The sequence below is a fragment of the Saccopteryx bilineata genome, chromosome 2, assembly GCF_036850765.1.
Source record: "Saccopteryx bilineata isolate mSacBil1 chromosome 2, mSacBil1_pri_phased_curated, whole genome shotgun sequence".
In the NCBI taxonomy this organism is placed as follows: domain Eukaryota; kingdom Metazoa; phylum Chordata; class Mammalia; order Chiroptera; family Emballonuridae; genus Saccopteryx; species Saccopteryx bilineata.
This window is the reverse complement of record NC_089491.1, coordinates 227,352,114-227,378,323: the sequence shown is the minus strand read 5'-3', so window position 1 is coordinate 227,378,323 and position 26,210 is coordinate 227,352,114. Positions and strand designations below refer to the sequence as shown.

General features: G+C 46.3%; 1 protein-coding gene across 3 annotated transcripts in view; it reads right to left on the bottom strand.

Annotated features, from left to right (window-relative positions):
- Positions 1-7,402: 7,402 nt before the first annotated feature.
- Positions 7,403-26,210, bottom strand: part of SETD4 (SET domain containing 4) — an 89,799-nt gene continuing 70,991 nt past the window's right edge. Inside the window, exons 12-17 of one of the 3 annotated variants that reach the window (XR_010729229.1) lie at positions 13,833-13,879; positions 13,138-13,212; positions 12,713-12,810; positions 10,694-11,031; positions 9,781-9,873; positions 7,403-8,276 (exon numbers count right to left, since the gene is read on the bottom strand). The gene's annotated coding sequence lies outside the window, so the exon portion shown is untranslated. The remainder of the gene's footprint in view (positions 8,277-9,780; positions 9,874-10,693; positions 11,032-12,712; positions 12,811-13,137; positions 13,213-13,832; positions 13,880-26,210) is intronic. The other 2 variants (XR_010729230.1, XR_010729231.1) reach the window with 2 other exon arrangements.

Here is a 26,210-nt window from a genome sequence, read left to right as displayed (position 1 = left end):
CAGGTCCAAGAGTAGTTATACAAAGGCTATACTTGAACCTAAAAGCTGGGACTGTGCCCGGCACCATCCAGCTAAGCCTGAAACCTGACATCGGCACCGGGTACGTGAAGGGTACATTTATAGAATGTCAGAAGAGGATCCCGTAGCTCTGCAAACGCTGCCCACAAGTGTCCTCAAACATTTACATGGGGCAGGTCAGCTCCCCACAGTCTATCATCATCCACTGGTTCAACGGTTCATGTGGCTGTGGAACCCACAAACAGCTCCTTTCAGCATCTGACAAAGCTCGAGCCACCGTTCCCAAAGGAGGACATGAATTTTAGTATGAGCCTATCACTTTAGATGACAAAATATGCCACATTGCATAGCAACATAATATATCCACTTGCCTCCGACTCTACTATCAAATGCCTCATTTAAAGGCCTTGATTAAAAAGAACAAGTCCTTAGTGACTCGGTCAAATGTTTTGAGTCTGGGCCTGGCCTGTGGTGGCACAGTGGATAAAGCATCAACCTCGAATGCTGAGGTCGCTGGTTATAAACCCCGGGCTTGCCTGGTCAAGGCACATATGGGAGTTGATGCTTCCTGCTCCTCCCTACCCCTTTTCTCTCTCTCTCTCCCATTAATAATTAATTGTTATAAATAATTATTATTAATTATTTAATTATTATTAAAATAAATAAAAAAATTTAAATTTTTGCTCTGCTTCTTCCCAAACCCTCTGGGCACATGGAAATGTAAGGGGACAGGTGGGTTGCACTTCAGGTTTTTTTGTTTTTTGGTTTTTGGGGGGTTTTTTTAATTGATTTTAATTTATTGTGTTTACATAGATTCTAGTGTTGCCCCAAATGCATCCTCCCCCATATTCCCCTCAACATCTCCTTTGTCTCCCTCCCCATAGCACCCTCCCCCCTTCCCTCCAGCTTTATCCCATCCTATCATCCCCTTTCCCTCTGTCCTCTTTTCCTCTGGTCCCTTTGATCTCTCCTCTGTCTCAATTCCGTTCCTCAGTTCACATTGTTCCTTGGATTCCTCAAATGAGTAAGGTCATATGATATTTTTCTTTCTCTGCCTGGCTTATTTCACTTAACATAATAGTTTCCAGGTCCATCCATGTTGTCACAAAAGGTAAGATTTCCTTCTTTTTCATGGCCCCATAGTATTCCATTGTGTATATGTACCACTGTTTTTTAATCCACTCGTCCACTGACAGACACTTGGGCTGTTTCCAGATCTTCGCTATTGTGAACAATGCTGCCATAAACATGGGGGTCCATTTCTCCTTTTGCAACAGTGCTATGGTGTCCTTAGGGCATATTCCTAAAAGTGGGATAGCTGGGTCAAAAGGCAGTTCCATTTTTAATTTTTTGAGGAATCTCCATACTATTTTCCACAGTGGCTACACCAGTCTGCATTCCCACCTGCAGTGCAGGTTTTAAGGTAAACACAAGCCAGTGGTGTAACACAGCTGCCAACAAAGTGAATGAGATCTTAGGAAGGATTAATAAAAGTATAGTGTCATGAACAAAGAAGGCCATCGATTTCCATATATGAACAACACATGGGCCTGCTTGTGATCAGACCTGGCGGACACCTGCCAGAGATGGCAGGAAGGTGACCAGTAGTCTTCCTTTGAATCAGAAAGCAGTGAGGACACTCAGACCAGAGATAATAAGACAGTCAAACACTAGCATCATCTTTAAATGCTGCGAAATATTTGAAGTGTGAAGAACTAGTTTCCCATATATTAGTTCCAAAGGGCAGCGCTGCAAGCAATAGATAATAGTGACAAGAACACAATTTCCAACCAAAAGTGAGGAGACCTCTCAAACCACCATAGCTGTTCAAAAACCAACACAGTCTCACGAGGTGGCCACGTGCTGTCACTAATGTATTCACACCAAGACGTCTTCCTACCTTCCCGGCTGCGTGGACATTTAGGAGAACGGGAGATTCTTTTGGGCTTCAGGGTGGGTTTTGTGGGAAAGTGCCCCACGGGACAGAGAAGTGAGGTTGGGCAGTCTCAAAGGACTGCATGTGAGCTCACCAAAAATTCCCACGCCCTCAGATACTATTTTCGCCTCTGACAAAGGTGGAATATTCCCGGCTCTGATTTTAAATGGGTGCCCTAATCCTCCCGTTCACGTTTCCAGTTCTTTTCCCAACGCAAGTCCCCTTGTGCGGTTCTCCCCGCTTCCCCCACCGACCCCACCCCAGAGTCGTGCCCGCACTCTTGCTAAAAGCTGTAGGCTATAAACCTCATCATGTATAATGCAGAAAGGGAGTCATTCATTGATTCTGTTCTCATTAGTCATCATAACGCCTTTCTCTTATATGTGCTTAACCGCTGTGGTTTCTCCGAGAATGGAGAGCTCTCCTTTCCACAGGAGAATCTAAATGGCTCCCCAAGCAGACACCAGCTGGGCAAACAGTGCAGAGAATCTGGGTGGGATGGGATGAGCACGGCCACACCCAGGGCCCAGGCCAAGTGGCCTCGCAGCCCCACAGCCAAATTACAAGTAGCAGCCGAGCCTTTGATCTAATAGAACAGGCTGCCTGTTTCTTAAGAGGACGCTCCATCCAGTTTTGTGTTTAGTCGCCAAGCCTGAGAATGATCAGTGGACGAGGAAACCAGCCGGTGTTTCCCTTCAGGACTGGAACCCGATGCAGCTCTGGAGGCCGGAAAGGACCACACGCCCGGCACCTGGCCAGGGGCCTGAGCCTCTCGCTCCCCTGCCTCCCCTTCCCGCCCTGCCTCTTCCCGCTCTGCTCCTCTCTGCACAGGGGTCCACCCTGCCATGCCCACATCAGGGGGAAGCCAGGGTCCAAGAATCCTTTGTCCCCAGTGTTTCGGTCCTGATATCACTAGTGAGAGGCAGCTGGGGTCACAAAGGCGGGTCTCACTCGTCCCCAGGCAGCAATGGTGGCAGGACAACAAGGGCTGCTGCAGTAGCTGTGGTGGCTTCTGACAACATCCTGATTTCTATTTTTTTTTTTAAGTAAGAGGACGGAAAACAAACAGACTCCCACATGCGCCTTGACCGGGATCCACTTGGCAACCCCCATCTGGGGCTGATGCTCTGTGCACCTAGGGTCATGCTCGCAACCAAGCTATTTTTAGCACCTGAGGCAAGAGTCTCCATGGATCCATCCTCAGCAGCCAGGGCTGATGCACTTGAACCAATCAAAGCCATGGCTTTAGGAAGGGAAGAGAGAGAGAGAGAGAAACATAGAGAGAAAGAAGGGGGAAGGGTGGAGCAGATGGTCATTTCTCCTGTGTGCCCTGACCAGAAATTGAACCTGGGATATCCACACACTGGGCCAACACTCTACCACTGAGCGAACAAGCCAGGGCCAACTTCCTAAATTCTGACAAGTACCCCTACCCCCGCCCTTTGCTCCCTCCCATCCCTTCCAACAACTCTGTGGGACCTGACTTCCTGTATTAACCTCTTCCTGCTGGAAATACAGGTTTACAGTTGTAAGTGCACAGAACACAGTTTATTCTTGCGTTATTGTTTATCAAACTATGGTGTTATTTTCCAATATGAACAACTGTGAACCTACTTTTGCCCCATCCTGTATATAGAATGGTTTCCAGTTTTAGGGGTAAAAGACTGGGATTTCTCTGTGTTGACACACGGGACCTGGTGCCATTGTTTCCAAGGTGGTATAATATCCCATTCTGTGGTGGAATCACACAGCCTTCTCCATGGTGAGGTTCCCTTCCACACCCTGCCTGTGCAGCCCTGGCTGCTCAGAATGGAGCCCGTGGTCCAGACTGTGCTATCCTGGCAACAAGAGGCTGTGCACCAGTGCCAACCCCTGTGGCTTTCACTTCTGCTCATAGACTCCTCACTTCTTGCCCTTACCACCTGCTCCCTCACCTTCTGTGGCTGACCCAGGGGACCCTAATTTCTAGTCCATCACCCTTGGCCAAACATGCTATCACATGTCAAAGGAGGAGCCCTGGTGGTAGCAGACCAGTTCTGTGGGCCACCGCAAGCCCACAGATGGGGTACGGGAAACATTCCACCATGGAACTATTGCTCACCTAGGCACAGGGAACCCGTTAGATAGAAGTTTATAAAAGCATGGCCAAATCCACAGCAGTCCACATCTGCTCAGTGGCTCATCCAACTCAGCCAGAACTTTTCCAGAATGTCCTCCCTGTCCCCACACAACCTGTGCTGAGATGCTTGGGAGAGATGTTAATTTATTGCTGGAAAGAAAAGAGAAATCTTTTCTCCCCTTGTCTATAGAGAAGCCCTATTCATCCTTCAAAACCTAGTTCAGCTACCTCCTCCTCCATGAAGCCTTCTCAGTCAAAAATGCCCTGCTCACACCTGACCTGTGGTGGCGCAGTGGATAAAGCATCGACCTGGAAATGCTGAGGTCACCGGTTCAAAACCCTGGGCTTGCCTGGTCAAGGCACATATGGGAGTTGATGCTTCCAGCTCCTCCCCACCTTTTCTCTCTCTCTCTCATCTCCCTCTCTCCCTTTCTCTCTCCTCTCTAAAATGAATTTAAAAAAAATTTTTTTTTAATCTTTAAAATGCCCTGCTCAATCTCCTCTGCATCTTGCTTGCCAGTTACTTTAAGAAGCTCAGAGCTCCTGGGCTGTGACATGAACCTACTGCAGACTTAAGACCTGCCCAGGCCCTTCACTGCTCCTGGGGTGACTCTGAGTCCTTTTATTCTTGGGGCTTCAGAGTCTAGCACAGGTCCTGATTAGCACATGTTTGAAATTTAATCAAGTTGCGTTGACTAGACAGAAGACAGCTTTCTTCTACTGAGTCCTCTTTGGCCCAGTGACTCCCAACCTTGGCACTCTTGTGTTGCTGGGGCTAGGTCACTGTTGTGAAGGTCTGTCCTGTGCATTTGCCAGGTGTTTAGCAGCAACCCTAGCCTCTTCCCAGATGTGTGTAATGCTCACTCTCCAGTAATATCTCCAGATATTGTCAGCTGCCTCCTGGGGAGGCAGGCACATCACTCCCCTTCCCCCACACTGAGAACCACAGAGTGGGGGTGAGAGTGAGAAGGGCAAGTAAGGTGCCCTAACTAAATTATAACTTAGCCAATCTGAGATGTGAAAGCACTGGAGAGAGACATGAGATACTGCACTTGCCTGCCTTTTCACCGCTGAGAGGAAAGGCAACCACATGAGCACCCATGGCTTACATCAGGGGTGGGGAGGGTGTGGCAGCCAGATCAGCCCGTCCATAGCCGTGACGCCTCACCGTGTAGGAGCCTAAGGGACGGGCTGGGTAACTGCCTCATCCCCGTGGGACAGTCTGCCCTTGAACACAGCTTCGGATCTCCAACACCCTTCAAATTATAAGCCTCATGCTATGACCCTCACAAAGAAGTGGAAGGCAATCTGGGGTTTGCAAGTCCTGAAATGGGAAACCAGAGTTTACTTTAAAAAAAAAAATTAAATTTACATGTCAATACTGGTCTCTTAAAGGTTAAAAGATACATAACCCTTTAGATATTTTAAGTGAGCAATTACGCGCCAGAATATGTAATAACATACTTAGATCCCCTATACAATGTTCAAATACGAGCCTCACGAGTTGCTCTCTTTTCAGTATCCAGGAAAATGCTAACCATTTAGTCCAGAAAGGAAAAAAGTACCCAAATCTGTTTTAGCAGAGCAAACACCACGCTGAACTTCAGCGGAGTGCCTCCGCCATCTGGTGGTGAGTTAGAGAATTGCCCCTAAAACACTTAAAGCCACTGGGTCCTTTGCAATGAATGGCTGCTTTGAATGTGTCCCCAGCTGAGTCAGACACAGGTTGATGCTGCAAATTGATTACCAGTTGATGCCAGATTTTGGTAAAAGCACTAATGGACCTATGAAATCACAAATCTTGAGTTACCCCTAAGGAAGAATAATATTTTTACTTTATTTAAAGCTTTTCCTGAGAAGCTAACATTCTCCATATCCTTAATTCTCAGAAGTATTTTAAACACACTATAGTGTTTCATCGTGGAGGCGGAAAAGGCAGCAAGAAAGAAGCAGGGAAAAAGAGAAAAAATGAAAGAGAGGTGAGGTCACTGTCACAGTCAGTGCTTAAATACATGATTCTTTTTGAACATGTATGTGCACAATTAAAGATTTAAAGATGTGTATGGCAGTTTCTCCCAGGAATCCTGAAAAAATCATCTAGAAAAAACAAATAATTTTCTTTAGTTAAAATAATAAATTCATTTAAAAGTGGAATTCATGCCCAATACAAATAAGAGATATCTAGATTACTCATGCTGACAAAAATATCTCTGTCCAATTATTTTGTTCCCAAAACAATGGTCTCATGTCTTCGTTCCTCAAATCTATAAACCGGCCTCTTCCTCTTTGCAGTAATATCATGGAAAATTCTATAGCACATTTTCACTAATCTGATAAATATGTTATCGGGTGTCTACTCTGCACCAGGCATCAGGATAGAACAGTGAATGGGACACAGCCTTGCCCCCGGGGCCTACGCTCCAACGGAGTAGATGGGCACCTCACAGGTTCTATATAAAGGGTTACATAAGCGTCATCTGATTTAATTCTCACAACTCTATATAGTGGGTCATATTATCCCCATTTTACATGTGAGGAAACTGAGGCTCAGAGGAATGAGTGCTCTGCCAAGGATTCAGAAGAGTCAGTGGCAGAATCAGGACTCAAAATCAGACACAGCTCCTCTAAAGCCCAGCACTGACACCTGTGCACCCCGCTTCAAGTCCCCAGTGGTGGAACAGGCATTATGCACTGAGAGCCATGTGGTGTGTGCTGGAGGCCGGGTCCTGCAGAGTGTGGGGGAGGGGTGCTGGGCCCTGCTTCCAAGAAGCAGAGTGGCAGCTGTCTGCAAGGATTATTAGTATGTGGGGACTCTAGGTGCAAGAGCACACCCATCTGCTCATCAGCATTCATTATAAATAATAAATTCTCCCAAACTCAACTCTCACATTTGGTGGGGCAGGGGAAAAGGGAAAGAAGTCATTCTCAAAAGTGATAATTATAGTAAAAGTAAAATCCAACAAGAAGATGAACACCAAAAGGGTCATCAACACATCCTGCAATTTCCCCATAAAGGGTAAGAAGTTAGGTTCAGGGCAATGGATTTCACGGGGCTCCCCCTCCCCCGTTTATGGAGACTAATGATGAAGATCATTTACTGGAATTTTCAGGAGGCTAAACACAGCAACTGAGGTGGAGATTTTTCTTCTGTATCAAGAGAGTGTTTTGCGGGAGGGGGAGGGGCACAAAGAAAACTAGATAGAAGGTGACAGAGGACAATCTGACTTTGGGTGATGGGTATGCAACATAATTGAATGACAAGATAACCTGGACATGTTTTCTTTGAATATATGTACCCTGATTTATTGATGTCACCCCATTAAAATTAATAAAAATTTATTTATTAAAAAAAAAAAGAGCATGTTTTGCAAGGCCCAGTCATCCAGAACAGAGAATGAGGAACCAAACTCTAAAAAGACACTTCACTCGAACAAATGTAATAACATCAACACCTCTAAATTTCACGGACCTCTTAGACAGGTACCTTAATTCAAGACTGTACCTAACAAAAACCACCAAAGCTAACATCAGACTGAGGGGTCAGCCCGCTGCCCATTGCTAAGGCCACTGCTCACAGACATTTCTGGCAAACTTTTGTTTCCTCCCTAAAACATACTGTTTGCTTGGCAAAAGCCGGGAGACACGAGAACCTCCTACAGCAAAGGTTAATGTAAAGAGAACGTCCCCAGTGACCAGCGGTATTTATCCAGGTATTACTTCCTCCACCTGTGCCAAGTTTACCAAGTAGGTGGGGAGGCTCCTGCTCTTGTGTGAACTCAGCTCGAGTTGCCTGGATACTGCTTCTTGTGCTCCACAGAGAACATAAATCTAATTGTTCCTCTTGTCACTTGAACCAGAAGGATCCCAAATCAGATCATACCGCTGAACCATAAGACTGAACGTTGTGCATTTGAACTCCATGTGGCTTGCCAAGGCTGCCTTCTGACCCCAGAGGTGGCAAGCAATATGATCAAGGAATTGTTTTGGGATCTCAGGGAAGACAGCCAATAGTCAAGAACCCCTCCCCTGGGCAGGCGCCTGTTGGGGTGTTCTCATTCCTAATTGCTTCTAATGTGAGGAGCTGATTGCTGAGGTCTCTGCCATTCCGTGGCCAGATTGCTGACGTGTGTTCAAAACACTCTCATCAACTGCCACTTGTAGGCACAAGTGTGAGGACCGTTCATTCCAGGATGTATTTGGCTTCTACGGATCAAAAATAAAGAAGAGATTTTTTAAAAAATAAGCTCATAAAAGGATACAATTGTACATGTAATTCTAGGAGTAAACTTTAAAAGCCGTAGCTACTGTGGAATCTGAAAACTCTTAAAATAAGGGAACCAAATGCCATGGAAATGTTAAAGTCATCCTTTCATGAAGTCAACATTCTTTTTCTCTTGGGTGTATTTTCATGCCCAAGCCCTTGTCACAGTTGTGATTAATGAATTATCTGCCCTTTTTTTTTTTTTTTTTTTAACGTAATGCTGGTATCCCTTGTTACTCTGTAACTCCCTCGGGTTGGGGGTGGGGGTACCCAAGCCTCATCTGTGTGCGTTCCTGATGCCCAGAATATTCACTAGCACAGAGGAAGGACTCAAAAACAACGCCACTACTATCTTTGTGATAGTACTGAGATTTCGTGATCCCGCGTCCCTTGATACAAACCCTCTGCCTCAATTCTTAGTTTCTTTTATTACTATAGTTATGCAAGGTGTTACCGAGCTGAAGGGTCCGTAGGACCTCCCTGTGCACTTTTAACTTGCCACTTCCTGGGAATCTGTGATTATTCAAAGTCTTGGATTTCACCTAGAAAGGGGGACTGCCCCTTCAACCATATCACTCCAACAATGGCCCAGTGGTCTTGTCTTCCTGGATTACACCAGCTCTACTTTCAATAATCTGATGTCCCAAGCAACCTAATAACCGCTAGAAGCTCATTACTGTCTCCCTCTGACCCTGGACAGAGCAGGTCACATTATACAGCAGCCACCCTTCTGAGGCAGCCCCCCCGAATGCCAAGGATGATAGCAATTTTCCTATAATGTCCTACAATGTATTCCTTTCTGTCTTCTCCACACAGACACCACCAAAAAGCTGTCACATGGCAGTCATTTTCAAGAAGAACTAGCTGGAAAGCCAAGGGTCAGGGAGGGATGTCCTGGTGATGAGCCATCATTCCCTCAAGGTCGCAGGTTGGCAGTGACATCCAGAGGTGCGTGTCTGGGCTCCCCGTCACTGGGCCAGGCGTGTCTAAGGGTTACTCAGCCACATCCGCGGCAGCCTCGCGTTACCCAGAGAACCAGGCCACTGCTGGACTGCCAAGAGCCTTGGAAAACTGTACAAATTTCATTAAAGAAAACGAACATCTTCCCATGTCACAATATTTGGATAACGCCTCGCCCCTCCCAGCTCCCCTCAAAAGCCACCACTGATTCCACTTTGACACTCCTGGCTCGAATCACACAATCAGATTCAAACTTTCAAACAAATTGCAGTTCAGATATTCACTAACTTCCCTGCGGGCCCAGGGACACAACCCAGGCCCGCTGGATATGCAGAGAGAGTCAGGGTCTGGGGGCAAAGTGGAGTCAGGATGCAGAGTGTTCCACGGAGAGCTGACCAGCAGCCCCCGCCAGCCCCGAGCTGAGCCCACTCTCTGTGGTTCTTCCTCCTCCTCGGATTGTTCTACAAGACAAAAAAAAAATCTTACCTTAACACGCATGCCAGTCTCTGTGGGTCCGAAAACAACGGCCGTCCAACTTCCCAGCACCATCACCAGCTCAGAGCATCACCTCCGCTTGACCTTGTTGTACAAACAGATGGCAAGAGAAGTACAAGGGGAACACCTTTGAGAGCCTCTCCAGACAGAGAAGCTGGGCTTCCAGGAAAGAGGAAAAGAAATGAAAACCAATTTTTATTACTTCCTGGACAAAAGCAGGAGAGAGGGAAAGAGGGCCGGAGGAGGAGGGACAAATGATCTTCATCATGAAAGAGTTTTAATACAGCAACACACTGAAGACCTTGCACGTCCGGACGGTGAGTCCAGAGAGGGACAAGCAGCCCGCCCTCTCACGGCTTTTGTAGCAGAAAGTCAGGTTTATTCATCCAGCTTTTTAAAATCAGTAAGGTACTTTCATATACAGAAAATCATTTAAAACTCACAGCTCTGAGCTATTCTACCCACTTTACAGATGGGCAAACGGACACAGAGAGATGTGGTGCCAGCCGGAACAGTGGTATCGGCCCACAGTTCAGTAAAAAGATGAAAGAAGCAGGTGACAATTGTCTGCTACATTTTGGGGAAAAAAACAAATAAAGCATAGGCCCCAGAAAGGGGTATGGGAGTATTCATCCCCCCCTCTGTGGCGGGCCTGGGACTACAGAGACAGAACTTCAGAGAGTGGCATTTATTCTTCCCCTGACAATTCAAAGAGAATAGTCCCTAAGCTCATTTCAAACATGATTCATAAAACATTGTCCCCAAAGAGAAATCTACCCAGAAACATGAGATGAGAGAGTTATAAACAAAGGGCCCCAGCTGTTACTTGAATCGGTCTGTCCAGCCTCTGATGGGACAGCTGCTTAAGTCAAAATATCAAAGGACTTTAAAGGCAGCAGCTCACCTTGAAGTGACTGGAATATGACCCGGTCCGCAGATGGAAACAGGGCTCTCGAAGGCCAGGCCCATGGTAGCAGTGTGAGGTCAAGTCCACCACTCAAGCGCCAAGACTACCTTCTGACTTTGCCACAAGGGAAGGAAGTGGGCTCCCCCCACCCACCTCAGTGTCCTCGAGGCTCCACAGGAGCCCACTCATTAAACATGAATACGCTCACATCTGATTCCACAGTGGAAACGGATGTGGCCTTGGGGAACAGAGCAGAAGGGAGAGGGGTTGACTGGGTGCAGCGAGATGAACGTGGTCCCAGGTTCTGCCCCTCACGGTCCCGCCTTCCTGTTTCCCTGTGGGGGAAAAAAGCGCTCGGCCTCCCCATCTCACAGAGCTGGGGTGCAAACCCAGTCTTCACCAGTGCCCTTTGAATATATAAAGCTTAGTTCCATGACCTGGGGAAAGCAGTGTACAGTCAAGTTCAACCGACAGTGCCACTTGGGGTTCTTTGGCGAGGGTTTTCTTAGCCTCATCCCAGCTGTGCAATCTCTTCCCATGTGGGGTCCCGAGGGGCCCTTGCGGGGGTCAGCACTCCACTCATCCGAGCGGACTGAACCCTGTTGACACTTCCCCGGTGCTGGGCCTGTGTGACTGCACTGCCCCTACCGTTAGAGAGAATTTGGGGGTGCAGCACCCTGGGCAGATGCTATGGAGAGCAAAAAGCACATTCCCCAAGTGCTGGCATACAAAATAAGTCAGGGGGATGCAGAGAAAAGACAAGCTGATGGCCCCAAAAAAGGCACAGCCGCCCCATCAGCCCGGCCCCAGAGAGCCCCCGAGAGCCCCAGCACCCTGCTGCGCCCAGTGGGCTGGGAGCGAGGTACTCCACACACACTCACTCTCACTCACACCGGACATAGGGCACAGAGCTCACTTTCGATTAGACCTGGGTTACAGATTTTATATTCTAATACACCAGAAATGTGCTCTGTGAAATGACTTAGCCTCCCTCCATTTTCCAATCCTTTTCTCACAATCTTCAGAAAGTTGATTCCAGGTTTCTCTTTTCACTCGAAGAGCAGTAAAGGATTTGGCCCATTTTGTGGTCTTTTCATGGTTTATTATTATTATTATTATTATTATTATTATTATTGTAAAATACACATAATATAAAGTTTACCATCTCGACCACCGTCTCCGGGCACACGGCTCAGTGGCACTCAGTGTGTTCTCACTGCTGAGCAGCGTCAACGCCATCCATCTTTAGAACTTCCCCAATGATCCCAAACAGTAACTCTGCATCCATGAAACACCAACCCCTCGACTCTGCTACCCCCAGCCCCTGGCACCCCCCCGTCCACTTCCTGTCTGTATGGATGTGACTCCTAAGCAGAGTCACATGGCCTTGGCCCTGTTGTGACTGGCTCATTTCACAAGGCATAATAAACATTAGCCTCATGGTTCATTCACGTTGGACCTTTTACTACTGTGATGTCACTGCCCAAACTCATGATGCTTGAACCCAGAGGTCTGTCTCTGTCTCAGTGGCTTCCAAAGCCCCTCTTCCTGTTCAGTGCCTTCCACATGACAACCAGCTCCCACCAAAGGCCCAAACCATTGAAGAAAAACACTTCAATTCTCACACATATCCCGTCTCTCACTCACAAGCCCCAAAGCGACCCCATCGTCTCTGGGAACTTCCTGGGGTGCCCTCCTACCTACACAAGAGAACTGCAGCCCTATCCCAGCCTCAGGGCTCTTCCATCTCTGCCTTTCTCCCCCAGATGGGAAAGTATACTTTTGAAAACGAAACACCCCCTGTCTCTGCCCACAGGGGCAAAGCCACTCCCAGTCTCCTGGAGACAAAGCCCTCCTCTCCCCTTGGAGATCAGAAGTAGGGGGAAATACCCCCAGTAAGTTAGCCTGCACTATAAAGGTGTTTGTATACTCTCTAACTCTGGCTTCTTTGGTCCTATTTTTATTACATTATGTTCAGTTTACATCCAAAGGGAGGAATCAATTAGAAACACATACTTTAAATATCTTCAGAAGGTTCTCCTGCTGTCCTTGGGAGATGGTACAGAGAATACGAAGAGAGCTTTCAAGGACAGAAGACGTGTCTAGGAGCAGTTCTGCAGATTAGACAGAAACACGCTGCAGTCTTGTTCACAGCTGTGTCCCCTGTGAAGACTGCAGGTATATTGTTGGTGCTCAATAAATAACTAATGCACGAAGTTTGAAGTCAATGCTAGGATGAAGGGAGGGACTGGGTGCCCCCTTGAGCACCACCTTCACCTTGGAGCAGTTAGGGTAACACTGCTGCTTAGAGAGGGAGCTTTGAGAAAACCCAGGAGTCAGGCCCAATGACTGTTGGCTCCTGGCTCACTGCACGAGTGTGGGCCCATGTGGACTCGCAGACAGAGGCCTCCTTGTGCACCTTCCCAGCCCATGCACCTTACCCAGCATCCCTCTCAGCGGCAGCCACATGCAGTGCACGGACGCTCCAGTCTTGGGTTTTCTTGACAACGAGATGTCTGCAGCGACAAGAGCAGAAAGCTGCCTCAGACTTCCACCTGCTCACTTTCCTGCCCCCCCGAGTTCCAGCGTCCTGGGAGGTGGACTCACTGCACCGACAGGTAACCCACCTTCACCCTTCCACCCCAGACATTCAAGCTTCAGACAGTCAAAATAGGGAGAAGGCTGCTTTCCTACCCCTTTTCAAGAAGATTGGGGAAGAATAGTCCTTTTGCTAAAAACAGACACAGGTTGACTGGCTGTGGATAATCACAGCCTGTAGATTAGTCACAGCCCCCGATCTAGACAAGATGCACAAGGCAGAAATGCCCTGGCCATGAGGGTCATCCACTTCTCAGCAGGACAGAGGAAGCAAATGTCCAATGAAGAAGCCCCATCAGAAACAATGGATAAGACTCCTCTGACCCATCCCCAGTAGTTGGGCCATTTCTGGCGACAGGCCTGCCATTTTTGTCAGTTGAACCAATGCATGGAGTTGTGTCTCCAAAGACCACCCCTTGCCCCATCTCTGGATCCAGCATGCTTGAACTTGAGACCAGAAGACTGGAAACCATCCTGACAAAAACCAGGTCGGGGGTGGGGGTAGGTAACCCATGAGGAACACAAAGGCATCACCCACCTCTGGTCAGAAGAGTTAGTCTCCATTTATGTAAAACTCTGGGGCACCTGCAGAAATAATGACACGCAGTGAATATGCTGTTCCTCACTTCAAGCCACCGCATCATGGCCACTGAGACCCAGAAGAGTCTGTCACTGAGGCCCAGGAAGAAGGGGAAAGTAGTTCGATGCTGAGGTTTTGTGGTGAGCCAAAGGGAAACCTCTCTAGAGTCTGCTGTTTCCATCTCACTCGGCTACTTTATCCCCACATGGCTGTGGTTTGGGCTTTAAACAAGTTGAAAGATAAGCAAATATGCTTCCTCCCAAGGTCACTGTGACTGCCCTCAGGATGCCATGTGGTTCCCGAGTGCCGGCAGCACAGTAAAAAGCCACAATCCGTGCACACTCAACCACAGAACCCCCACCTAGTACAAACCAGTGCTGAAGCAGAGGGTCCCATCCAAAGAACAAAAGTCAACCTGACTAAAAGGTGAGACAACCAGCCTCTTTCGCCCACTGATCTTTTTGAAGTGAGAAATGTGAGAGTCAGGGAAATCAGGCGGGTAATTCAAACCATGATAAAACGCTACCAGACATCACGAACAATGTCTTAACACCACAGAAAACAAAAGTTACAGAAGGCACTGACCACCTAGATCTGCACTGTCCAACACAGTAGTCACTAGAGACATGTAGCTATTTAATTTTTAACTCATTAAAATGAAGTAAAACCTAAAATTCAGCTCCACAGTCTGACTAACCACACATTTCAAGTGCTCAGTAGGCACATGTGGTCAGCAGCTGCCATATTGGCCAGCACAGATATAGAACATTTCCATCCTCACAGAGGGTTCTATTGCACGACATAGGACTCAGTTCTAAAAAAGGAGGAAGGATGGGAGTTTAAAGAGAACTTAGATTTTGTTTGTTTTCATTCAGAAACCTAAGTATCTACTGTGGACCTCTCGTGGCAGTTCCTGAAGGTGTACACAAACACAACGAACACGGAAATGACTTGAAGCAAGACTCTGCAAGCGCAGACCAATGTTGCTCCCTTGTACTGAAAAACAGAATTTGTTTTACCAGGTAAGTTTTTTTCCCCCCCTGGACTACTCAGAATAAAATAAAGAACAAGTCATTTAAAACAAAACAGGGGTCAGCTTTACTCGTCATTTGGCCCAGAATGGCCAACAAAGCAGGTGACAGGCGGAACCTTTGCTTTATCACTTTGGCTTTTCACGACTCATAGCCCAACCTCTCACAATCTCCTGCAATCCCTCCAGTGTTCCCTCCCGTTCACGGCGAGGAGGGTAACAGGAAAAGCATAGGTTCTGAAGTCAAACACTATCGATAAACTATATGGCTTTGAGCAAAGTACTCAATCACACAGAGCCTGTTTTCACCTCTGAAAATTGGGTTATAAAATGGAACCCCACTGGTAGTGGAATTACTATTTGTGCTGTCTCTCTCTCTCTCAATAGCGTAGCTTTGTTTATGGACTGCATTGTTTTGCTTGATCTAAAAAGCTTGTCCTCTAATGCCCAGTGGACATTTCAGCTGGGCACACAGTCTAATACCCTGAGGGCTTGTTGCTTCCTTGGTTCCAACCCCGGCATGCAGTTCAATCCACATCCTGAAACAAAGCAATGGTAGGACAAAAGTGGATCTTTGAAATGGCTAAGAACATTGGTAAACCTCTATAAGTCTGATTGAAGAGAAGAGGGAAGGGCACAAATAAAGAAGATTAGGAATAAAAATAGAAACAGAAATATAGATGCACAAATTAAAATGGTAGAAAATGATAAACAATTTTAACCAATGATTTGAGAATTTAATCAAAATGGAGCAATACCTAGAAAAGATTTTTGTCAGAAATGACTATAAAAGAAATAGAAAAACCTGAGTGGTCCTATAAAACTTAATCATTAATTTAAAATCTTTCCTCCACTGAATGCTATGTACATGGGGTTAAGCCTCTCTTTGTTTTATTGTGGAAATGTTCAGGTATAGGCAAAAGTAAAAATAGTAATAATAGTTATAATTTCCCCCCAAAAAATAGTTTTGCAGGTAAGTCTTATCAAACATTAAAGAAAGAAAGATTCTAATCTCATGAAACTTTTTTTTTGATAGAGACAGAAAGAGTCAGAGAGAAGGATAGATAGGGACAGACAGACAGGAAGGGAGAGAGATGAGAATCATCAATTTTTTGTTGTGACACTTTAGTTTGTTCATTGATTGCTTTCTCATATGTGCCTTGACCATTGGGGCTACAGCAGACCGAGTAACCCCTTGCTCAAGCCAGCGACCTCGGGTTCTAGCTGGTGAGCTTTGCTCAAACCAGATGAACCCGCGCTCAAGCTGGCGACCTCAGGGTCTCAAACCTGGGTCCTCCACATCCCAGTCTGACACTCTAACCCAGGGGTCCCCAAACTACAGCCCGCGGGCCGCATGCGGCCCCCTGAGGCCATTTATCTGGCCCCTGCCGCACTTCCAGAAGAGGCACCTCTTTCATTGGTGGTCAGTGAGTACTGGAGTACTATATGTGGTGGCGCCGCAAAGCACAGTGTCGCTCATGTACAGTACTACTTCCAGTGACGTGAGACGCACGAGTCACGGCTCCAGAAGCGCGTCATATCATTTGTGGCTAGCAGTGACATCTATGGAACCAGACATTGACAATCTCATTAGCCAAAAGCAGGCCATAGTTCCCATTGAAATACTGGTCAGTTTGTTGATTTAAATTTATTTGTTCTTTATTTTAAATATTGTATTTGTTCCCATTTTGTTTTTTTACTTTAAAATAAGATATGTGCAGTGTGCATAGGGATTTGTTCATAGTTTTTTTATAGTCCGGCCCTCCAACGCTCTGAGGGACAGCGAATTGGCCCCCTGTGTAAAAAGTTTGGGGACCCCTGCTCTAACCACTGTTCCATTGCTTGGTCAGGCTCATAAAACTTTTTGAATAAAAGGAAACAGTATAACTCATTTTTATGCTAACATATAATCTTGATGACCAACGTAGACAAGGATTAGACAACAAGGAAAATGTTTAGCCACAGGACCTATGCTGAGAACTGGCTATGTCCATGCAGAGGATGAACTCCACAGTGACTTTGCCCTTCAACTAAAAGAAAAGACGTATTTTATATAAAAAGTTGTATCATCCTTCCCGTCTCACATTGTGATTTATTTTAATTAAACTGCAATGCTTCCATTAATATCTGATATATCCACACAGTTGCAGGGTGTTGTTGTGCATAGAAGTGAGGAATATGTCCTGTCTTCACCCACTGCCCTGGCTCCTAGACACCCAGAAAGCACATGGGACCTCCATCCAGCCCATGTGTTCCAGATGGAAATCTTAAGCAGTGTGAGCAGTGAGGATGTAGGTGACTCCTAATGGTTTTGCAGCTGCTCAACTCCCTTCCCCAGGTGACTGTTTCAAAGAAATGATTTTATCTGAATGAGTCTCCTGAATCAGCCAGGTACATACAGGCTGCAGCGGCCCAGGGCCACGGCTCAGGAGAGGCTGACTCCTTTGCCCAGCTCCTCTCGTTAGAAGCAAAGCCCACTTCTCGCCACCCCTCCCAGGAAGTGTCCCATCAGAAACATCAGAGGTTCCAGCTGTCACCTTCTTTACTCCTTTGTCCCTCCTGCTAGCAGTGTGGCCTCGTTCGTAGGATTAGCCCAATGATACATGACCTTGCTAAGTGAAACCCTTTCCTGTTTCAACCACACCCCACTGATGCTTTCACCAATTAAACTGATTATTATTGAACTTGCACCTATTAACGACCCCTAAGTTATTAACTGTTCCCATACTTGAATGATATGTGTCCACACTCCTGCACCATTTTAAGCATGTATGTTCCAGAAGTCTTGGCTGAGCTGTGGACAAAGCTTGTGGAGACGACCCATCTACACATGTGGCATCCACTAAGCACCATAGAGGCCAGAAGCCTCGCAAAAATTCTTGAATATCTGTTGAGCTTGGGGCAGGTAGAACACGGCCAAGTAAGGGGAATCAGCAGATGGTAGGAACAGAGGACATTGCGGGGTTTCCTGGGAAAACACCTACTACCCTGGATAAGGGGTTGGACAGATGGGCCAATCTCACCAACAAGACCTAAGGGATAGAGGGTAATGGTAATTCCAGGTATGCCAAACGCCTCTGCCTAGAAGCTGCCCCAACTTCAACCAACTTAGCAGTGTGTACCTGAGTTGGGAAGGAAAATAGGGTATGGAATACAAACAATTAAGGAAACAATTAAATACCAGAAAAGCTAGCACCCAAAATCTCCACAGAGGAACTCCCTCCAGGAGAACAGAGATTGAAAAGGTGTTTCTTTACCAGCAGGAGTGGGGTAAGCCTGAAGATAATACAAGACTAGGAGGCAACACACACTAGGTCTTCCCTACTCCTACCCCCCCACCACACCCACACCCCGAAGCAAGTATGAGCAGCCTGAAGGAGTCTCATTACTCCGGGAAATGTGGTGCTCCCAAGACCAAAAGGAGCTCTCTCTGCAAGTCCAACTTAGAAAACTGCTGAAAACCACACGGATTGCCCCTGCTATGTCACATGACAACTCTTGACACCAATCACTATGGTGGGAAGAATGTGGTACCATGATTGGCACCCGCCTGAGTCAGGTGCCCCCTGGGCCAGCATCCCACATCCACACGTGATAAGGAAGGAATGGCAGGACTCCAAAGGTGAAGAGAAGAGCTCTTATGGAGGGAGGGGAGCTGAACAGACCCAAACAGCAGATGTCTTTGCTTGAGAAACTTCTAGACTGTCCACCTAAAAATGGGTCAGGAATAAAAAGTTTCAATGAGCTGAAATCAGAAGATACAAAGATGAGAGTTTAGGAAGATAAGTGTCACATCTAAAGGGGATAATAAGGAAAAAGATAAAGAGCTCAGACAACCTAACAGAAGTGCTGGAATGAAGAGGATAAAAACAATCAGGGAAAGACCAGAAAAAGCTACCATGGAGACACACCTCCTAGCACTATGGACAGACAGATGTTATTGCATTTCGTCCTCCTGAACAGCCCCGCTCAGCAGGTGACTGTCCCCAGGAAGAGCTGGGAAATCTGAGTTTCACAGGGCAGATAAACCAAGGTCATTCAGCTCATTAGGCAGCAGATTTGGAAATCAAACCTGAAAACCCCTCCCATGGCATTCCACATCTCTCCGCTACCTTACCCTCACCCTCAGCCCCTCCTACACCATGCTGTCTCCCCTGTTCCACAGGTTAGAAAGCCAAATCATGAGGGTTTCGGAACTGGTACATTTTTTAAAATATAGCAATAGCCATGTTAGAGGTTAGTGTTTAAGAATTCAGTATCTACTGAGAATGTAACAGGATTAGAGGGAAGAGAATTGGAAAACCAGAAAGGCGGAAAGCGGTGCTTCTCAGATGTCAGTGCTGAAAGCTTCTCTGCACCTTGCAGGTCCTCGTTCGCAGGGACTCGGATTCCTGATCTGGGCAAGACCTGGGTACAGCAGCTTCATGAGCACCATGACTGTGCAGCAGACCACTAGCAGGCCAGTGTTCAGAAACACAGCAGAGAAATCAGGAAGAATGAGTGCCAGCAAAGTTTGACAGAGGAGAAGAAAGTTGTGCGCCCTCTCATACTGCGAAGACTGGAAAAGAACAAGAAACATGTCAAAGACCACCACTAAATCTACTTACCTGCTTTTTTTTTTGTTTTTTTTGTTTTTTGTTGTTGTTTTTTTACAGAGACAGAGAGAGAGTTAGACAGACAGGAGTGGAGAGAGATTAGAAGCATCAATCATCAGTTTTTCGTTGTGACACCTTAGTTGTTCATTGATTGCTTTCTCATATGTGCCTTGACTGTGGGGCTACAACAGACCGAGTAACCCTGTGCTCAAGCCAGCAACCTTGGGTCCAAGCTGGTGAGCTTTGCTCAAACCAGATGAGCCCGCGCTCAGGATGGCGACCTCGGGGTCTCAAACCTGGGTCCTCCGCATCCAAAGTCTGATGCTCTATCCACTGCGGCACCGTCCGGTAAGGCATCTACTTATTTGCTTTTGAACATGGACATCATCTTTGTCCCAGAAAGAATATTCCGGAAGAGCTAGGTGACTACATCATTAAGTGGCAAAGTACCAAACCTAAGCTAAGGTTTAAAACAATGGTCAATATTTGCTCTAAGGTCATAAAAGAGTCCAGAGAGATAATAAGAGGAAAGAATGCACTAAGTCAATGTTATTTTTTTTTATTTTAAATAGATTTTATTCACTGATAATATTAAACATTCACTAATAATATATTTTAACCCTTTGAGTAGTGAGCTTTTTCAGCTCGCTGACCCACAGGAGTGTTTGGTTTTTTTTTCAAAAAATGAAATTAGTTCCAGTTATAGTTTTATTAACTTAAAATCATGCTTGTTTGATAACCAATTTATGGAAACAAGAAGAACATACATTTGCTTTTTTTTAATGTTGCCTTACAATTTTTAAAATAAAAATATTTGTTATCTGGATGGTCAGGAGGCACGAGGATGTACATGAACATTCGTACTACTCAAAGGTTTAAATAACAGCTAACATTCAAGCAGTGCTTCTGATGGGCCAGCTTCCTGGCATAGATCAAACTCATTTAATTCTATCTCACCTACAAGATAGGTATTGTCTGCATCTCAATTTTACAGTTGAGGAAACTGAGGCACAGAAACTTAAAGAAACCCAAAGTCACACAGATAGTAGTAAAGGGCACCATTCTTCACCCAGTCCTGTCTCTTTTTCCCTGTCACTGATTCTCCCACAAAGAATCATCTGAATCCATCTAAATAGCCCCTTCCTCCAACCCCAGAGTCAGCAGCTCAAAGTATACAGAAAAGCCATCAACTTGGAGCACACAGGACACCTTAAGTTAACACGTGGCTCGCTCTGCAAGGAGAGGGTCTATACCTCACATCAAAGCCTTAACTTCCAGAGGAACATCAGATGAGGATGCAGTGAGTTATACTGAAGGGCCACACACAGTCTTCCTGGGGCCTCAGGACCCAAACCATATTTTCCGCATTCCTAGGGAATCTCAAACTCTCCTTTCAAACAACACAGTCCATGAACTCTCTCCCAGACCTACTAAGCAAGCCCCAGGCCCTCAATTCAACAAAGCCTTTGTCTTTCCACTGGTCGAGGAATAAAGAGGGTTTACTTCCTCCCCTCCCAGGGAAGCAGGACCAAGCAGTGGCCCAAACTTACTCTTAACAGCCCAACACTAGGGCTTATGCCCACTGTAGAGCCAACCCACACAGCCTGTCCTGCTGCCGCCCAAGGCTCCTTGTCCTGATCCTGCATTCCAATCCCGAGCTGGGGAAGGGGAGGGCACATGCCTCCCTCCCCCCAACCCCCGTGCCGGTGGCTCCACGGAGTCAAAGTTACTGATTTACACTCTGAAAGAAATGCCAGAACTATTATTTAGATGTCAAAATAACTCCAAGAAGAGTACAAGGCTGTTTTGATCATTGGAAACCGAATCCTCGCCTTGCCTGAGATGGGGCTTTCAGACGCAGCGCCTCCTTAACTACCCCTGCGATGTCCCCGCAGATCAGCTTTCCCCTTCAAAGGCAACACCGCGCTAAATTATACGCAATTTCAGAAGAACAAGTCGTTGTCCTACTTTGAGTCCCCCTTTTCTTAAAAGCATGTTTTCACTGAGATTAATTTATAGCCCAGGGAGATTTGGGGAAAGGGGGGGGGGGGACCTTGAAATTGCAAGTAAAAATAACTAAGAAATCCGCTCACGTCTTAAATATCAAGCGGCCGTTGTTTTGGGAACAGGACCAGATTTGCCTACAGAGCTGCAGGTAAATGGACTGACTGTAGGGTTGGCTGGATCCCGCAGACACTTCAGGGGAAAACTTCTCACCGGGACGCCGCGGTCCTGGAGTAGCTGTAAGGGGAGCCCAGCGCGGGGCACTGCGCTCAGCCTGCAAGCGGTGCATCAAAGGGAGGGCGGTCAAAGGGAGGAAAGTCGGGGCAGAGAGGCGCCCTCACCTGGCAGCAGGGCTGTGAGGCTAATTACTAAATGCTCTCACAGCAGTCAGGAGGGGTCAGCAAGATTGCTCAGGGCACCCTGCTGCAGTTTCCCATCAAACATTTCTGTGCCCCTGATAATTGTGCCCTGACGCCTCCTATCACAGTAGCCACAGACATGCTCATCTATGTCTATGCTAAATAAGATTTTTCCATAACTTAAATCATTTTTTTCTTTTTTAAGAAAAGATATCACCTTAGGCTTTTTTATATTCACTTTATACACATTAAGGGATGTCTTCATCGGTTGTTTCTGTAACAATTGCTTTGTCAAATCAGTATATCTGGTTACTAGTTGAAGGAGCCCCAGGAGAGCCTATGAGGCAGTTAGTACCAAGGTTATTCACCCAGCTCAGGGAGAAAAACATCCCTACACTTACCAACTTTGGCATACAGACACTTTAGTCCCTCCATGTCCAGCATGTTTGGGTTATTAAGATGCACAGTCCTGAAAGGAAAAGATGCTTTCAGTAGGACAGGGGATTAAGTGCCTGCACTGTGGCTGTGATTTGTGGAGGCATTTCCTGAGGCCTTGGGTTCTCAGGTTCTCTGCTAGAACTGCCATAACAAAATACCACAGTCTGGGTGGCTCAAACAGCAGGCATTTATTATCTCACAGTCCTGGAGGCTGGAAGTCTCAGATTAAAATGTTGGTGGGTTGGGTTTCTCCTAAGGCCTCTCTCCTCGGCTTGTAGATGCCTGTCTTCTCCCTGTCCTCATGGCCTTTCCTCTGTGCGTAAAAATCCCTGGTGTCTTTTCCTCATCTTCTTTTTCTTTTTTTAAAGAGAGAGAGGAAAGGAAAGAGATGAGAAACATCAACTCATAGTTCTGTCACTTTAGTTGTTCATTGATTGTTTCTCATATGTGCCTTGACCCGGGGGCTCAAGTCAAGCCAGTAACCCATTGCTAAAGCTAGCAACATTGGGCTTCATGCCAGTGACCTTGAGATTGTGTCAATGATACCTGCTCAAGCTGGCAATCCCACACTTAAACTGGCAAACCTGCACTCAAGCCAGATGAGCCTGTGCTAAAGCCAGGAACCTTGGGGTTTCAAACCTGGGACCTACATCAATGTCCCAGGTCAATACTTTATCCACTATGCCACCACAGGTCAGATATCTTTTCCTCTTCTAATAAGAAACCAGTCCTATTGAATTTGGGCCCCACTCTCACAATTTTATTCATTAGTCAGAGTTCTCCGGAGAATCAGAACAAGAGACTTGTTGTTGGGCAAACAAGTTCGTAACAAGTGTTTTAGGTTTGCTGGCTTGTACTGGGGAGTGCCGTGCACGTATAGTTTATGGAAGGCTGCGGGTGCTTGCCCTCAGGGCCGCAGATTGCAAATTGTGGATTGCCTGCCACAGAGGGGAGGGGCAATTGTTTGCTATTGTTTGCTGGAGAAGGGTTTCTTTTTTTACCCCTGCCGGTTTTGCTGGAGAATCTAGAGCAGGGATCCCCAAACTTTTTACACAGGGGGCTAGTTCACTGTCCCTCAGACTGTTGGAGGGCCGGACTATAAAAAAAAACTATGAACAAATTCCTATGCACACTGCACATATCTTATTTTAAAGTAAAAAAACAAAACAGGAACAAATATATTTAAAATAAAGAACAAGTAAATTTAAATCAACAAACTGACCAGTATTTCAATGGGAACTATGGGCCTGCTTTTGGTTAATGAGATGGTCAATGTGCTCCTCTCACTGACCACCAATGAAAGAGGTGCCCCTTCTGGAATTGCGGCGGGGGGCTGGATAAATGGCCTCAAGGGGCCGCATACGGCCCGCGGGCCGTAGTTTGGGGACCCCTGATCTAGGGAGAGAAGAAGTGCGAGGGGCTTGGGAGCCCTGAGAGAAAGGGTAGCAGTCTTTGTTGTAAGGTACCAAAAAGCTGCAAAATTAATATTGATATTCTAGGAGGAAAGGTCAGGCTTTCCTGTCCCATCCTTCCTTTGGGGAGGGGAGGAAGAAGAATGTAGAAGTTTCTGGCTTGCAAGAACAATGAGTCATTTAGTTTTAAATCTAAAATAAAGGTTAACTTTAAAAGTCTTAATGTTTCTGTGTATCCTCTAAACAAATGTCATAAACTTGTGCCATGATGCCATGCTCTCCCCCACCCGTGTGTGATCAAGGGTATATAAACAGCCCCTGAAATATTTTTGGGGCTTGCACATGATTTGGGCCATTCACATGCAGGTTCTCATTGAATTTGGGCAGGCAGTAAAGAAATGACGGAGTCGGAGGATGGTAGGCCATTCTGTTTATTGATGTTGGTGTTTCACCAAGACAGGCAAGCCACAAGAGAAGCCAAGGGAAAAGCAGAAAACCTGCTTTCCCCATACAGGGCAAGGGATCAGGGAGGCCCCTGCAATGCTGATAGCAGGAACTAAGAGAGAAAACCCCTGGTCTGTCTCACTTTATAGTGTAGAAAATTAAAGCCTTTAAGCCAATATACAAATAAGGAAGTCTCTGATACAAAGCCACTTATCTGAGGCATAAATGGAATTCCTCATAAGAGTGCACCATACCACATCATGCAACAGTCAAGGGTGTGGGGAAAAGCTTAGTTTTGAGAAGACCTTAGTATCAGAAGGGAGGGGAAGGCTTAGTCTTAAAACTAAGCCTTAGGCTATAATGACTTTGCCAGTTTACAGCCTGTCTCCCACACCCAAAGCGAGCAAACATATATATTTACAAACTTATTTGACCAACACTAGCCAATGAGGAAGTTATAGCTTCAGGCACTAAATTGCTTACTGGTCCATGGAATTTATTATTTTTCTTCATCAGCATGCATGACTCTACAATTCCATAAGATTAACAACTATCTGTTGCATGCAATGGATGACGTAGCCAAGAGGCGGTTTATAACTTGAGGTCCTGTAAAGCCAGTAGCCACAGCCACCATCACAGCCACCTGGCCTGTGGAGGTTCTCATTTGATTCGGACAGACAATAATGAAACAACAGAGCCAAGAACTGGTGGGCAGGCCATTACCTTTAATCCTAGCTCACACCCGGCAGGCAAGTAAATACAACAGTGGGGAAACACTTCCCTTTTCATTCAGGGCTCCCAAAGCCACTGACTCATCCAAGTATTCCTAGAATCAAAGGTTTCTATCTCACCAGCCTTATTCACCTCTGATCCCCATCTTCTTCTCTCAGCACAAACTCTGCACAAACTAGCTTCTCCTTCAGCACTCCGCTATCTTGGCTGCCTCTTCGCTGCAATGCTAATGGCAGGAACCAAGCGAGAGCAAGAGTCCCTGGTCTGCTTCATGTTATAGTGTAGAAAATTAAAGCCTTTAAACCAGTATACAAATAAGGAAGTCTCTGACACAAAGCCACTTATCTGAGGCATAAATGGAATTCCTCATAAGAGTGCACCACCCCACATCATGCAACAGTCAAGGGTGTGGGGAAAAGCTTAGTTTTGAGAAGACCTTAGTATTAGAAGGGAGGGAAAGGCTTAGTCTTAAAACTGGCGTGCGAGGGACCCGGGTTCGATTCCCGGCCAAGGCACATAGGAGAAGCGCCCATTTGCTTCTCCACTCCCCCCTTCCTCTCTGTCTCTCTCTTCCCCTCCCGCAGCCCGGACTCCATTGGAGCAAGGATGGCCCGGGCGCTGGGGATGGCTCCTTGGCTGGAGTGGCTCTGGTCACGTCAGAGCAACGCCCCGGAGGGGCAGAGCATTGCCCCTGGTGGGCATGCCGGATGGATCCCGGTCGGGTGCATGCAGGAGTCTGTCTGACTGTCTCTCTCCGTTTCTAGCTTCAGAAAAATACCAAAAAAAAAAAAAAACTAAGCCTTAGGTTATAATGACTTTGCCAGCTTACAGCCTGTCTCCCACACCCAAAGCGAGCAAACATATACATCATGTTTACAAACTTATGTGACCAACAGGTCCCTTAGAGGAAGGGTAAAGTGCTAGAAACAGCCCTAGGTTATATTAAACAGATAGAATCAGCCCTAGGTTATATTAAACAGATAGAATCAGCCCTAGGTTATATTAAACAGATGGAATCAAGACCTACAGACAAATGTTTCTGGACCTCAGAGTACCCAACCTCTTTTTGAAGCTCATGACATTTCTACCAGCTGCCCCACACCTGACATCATCAAAGTAAAATGTATCACTGCCTTCTCAGCCTAATGGTCCAATGGCATTACCTTAACTTTCCCATTACCTTTTCAATCTTTATTATTTTCTCCTTGTTTCCAGCGTTTGGTTTCTTTCTTTTCAAGCTCCAAATCCATACTACTTTATATGATTACATCTGTATCCAACATATCCCATAGAAGTCTTCTCTTTAGACTTCTCTAATACTG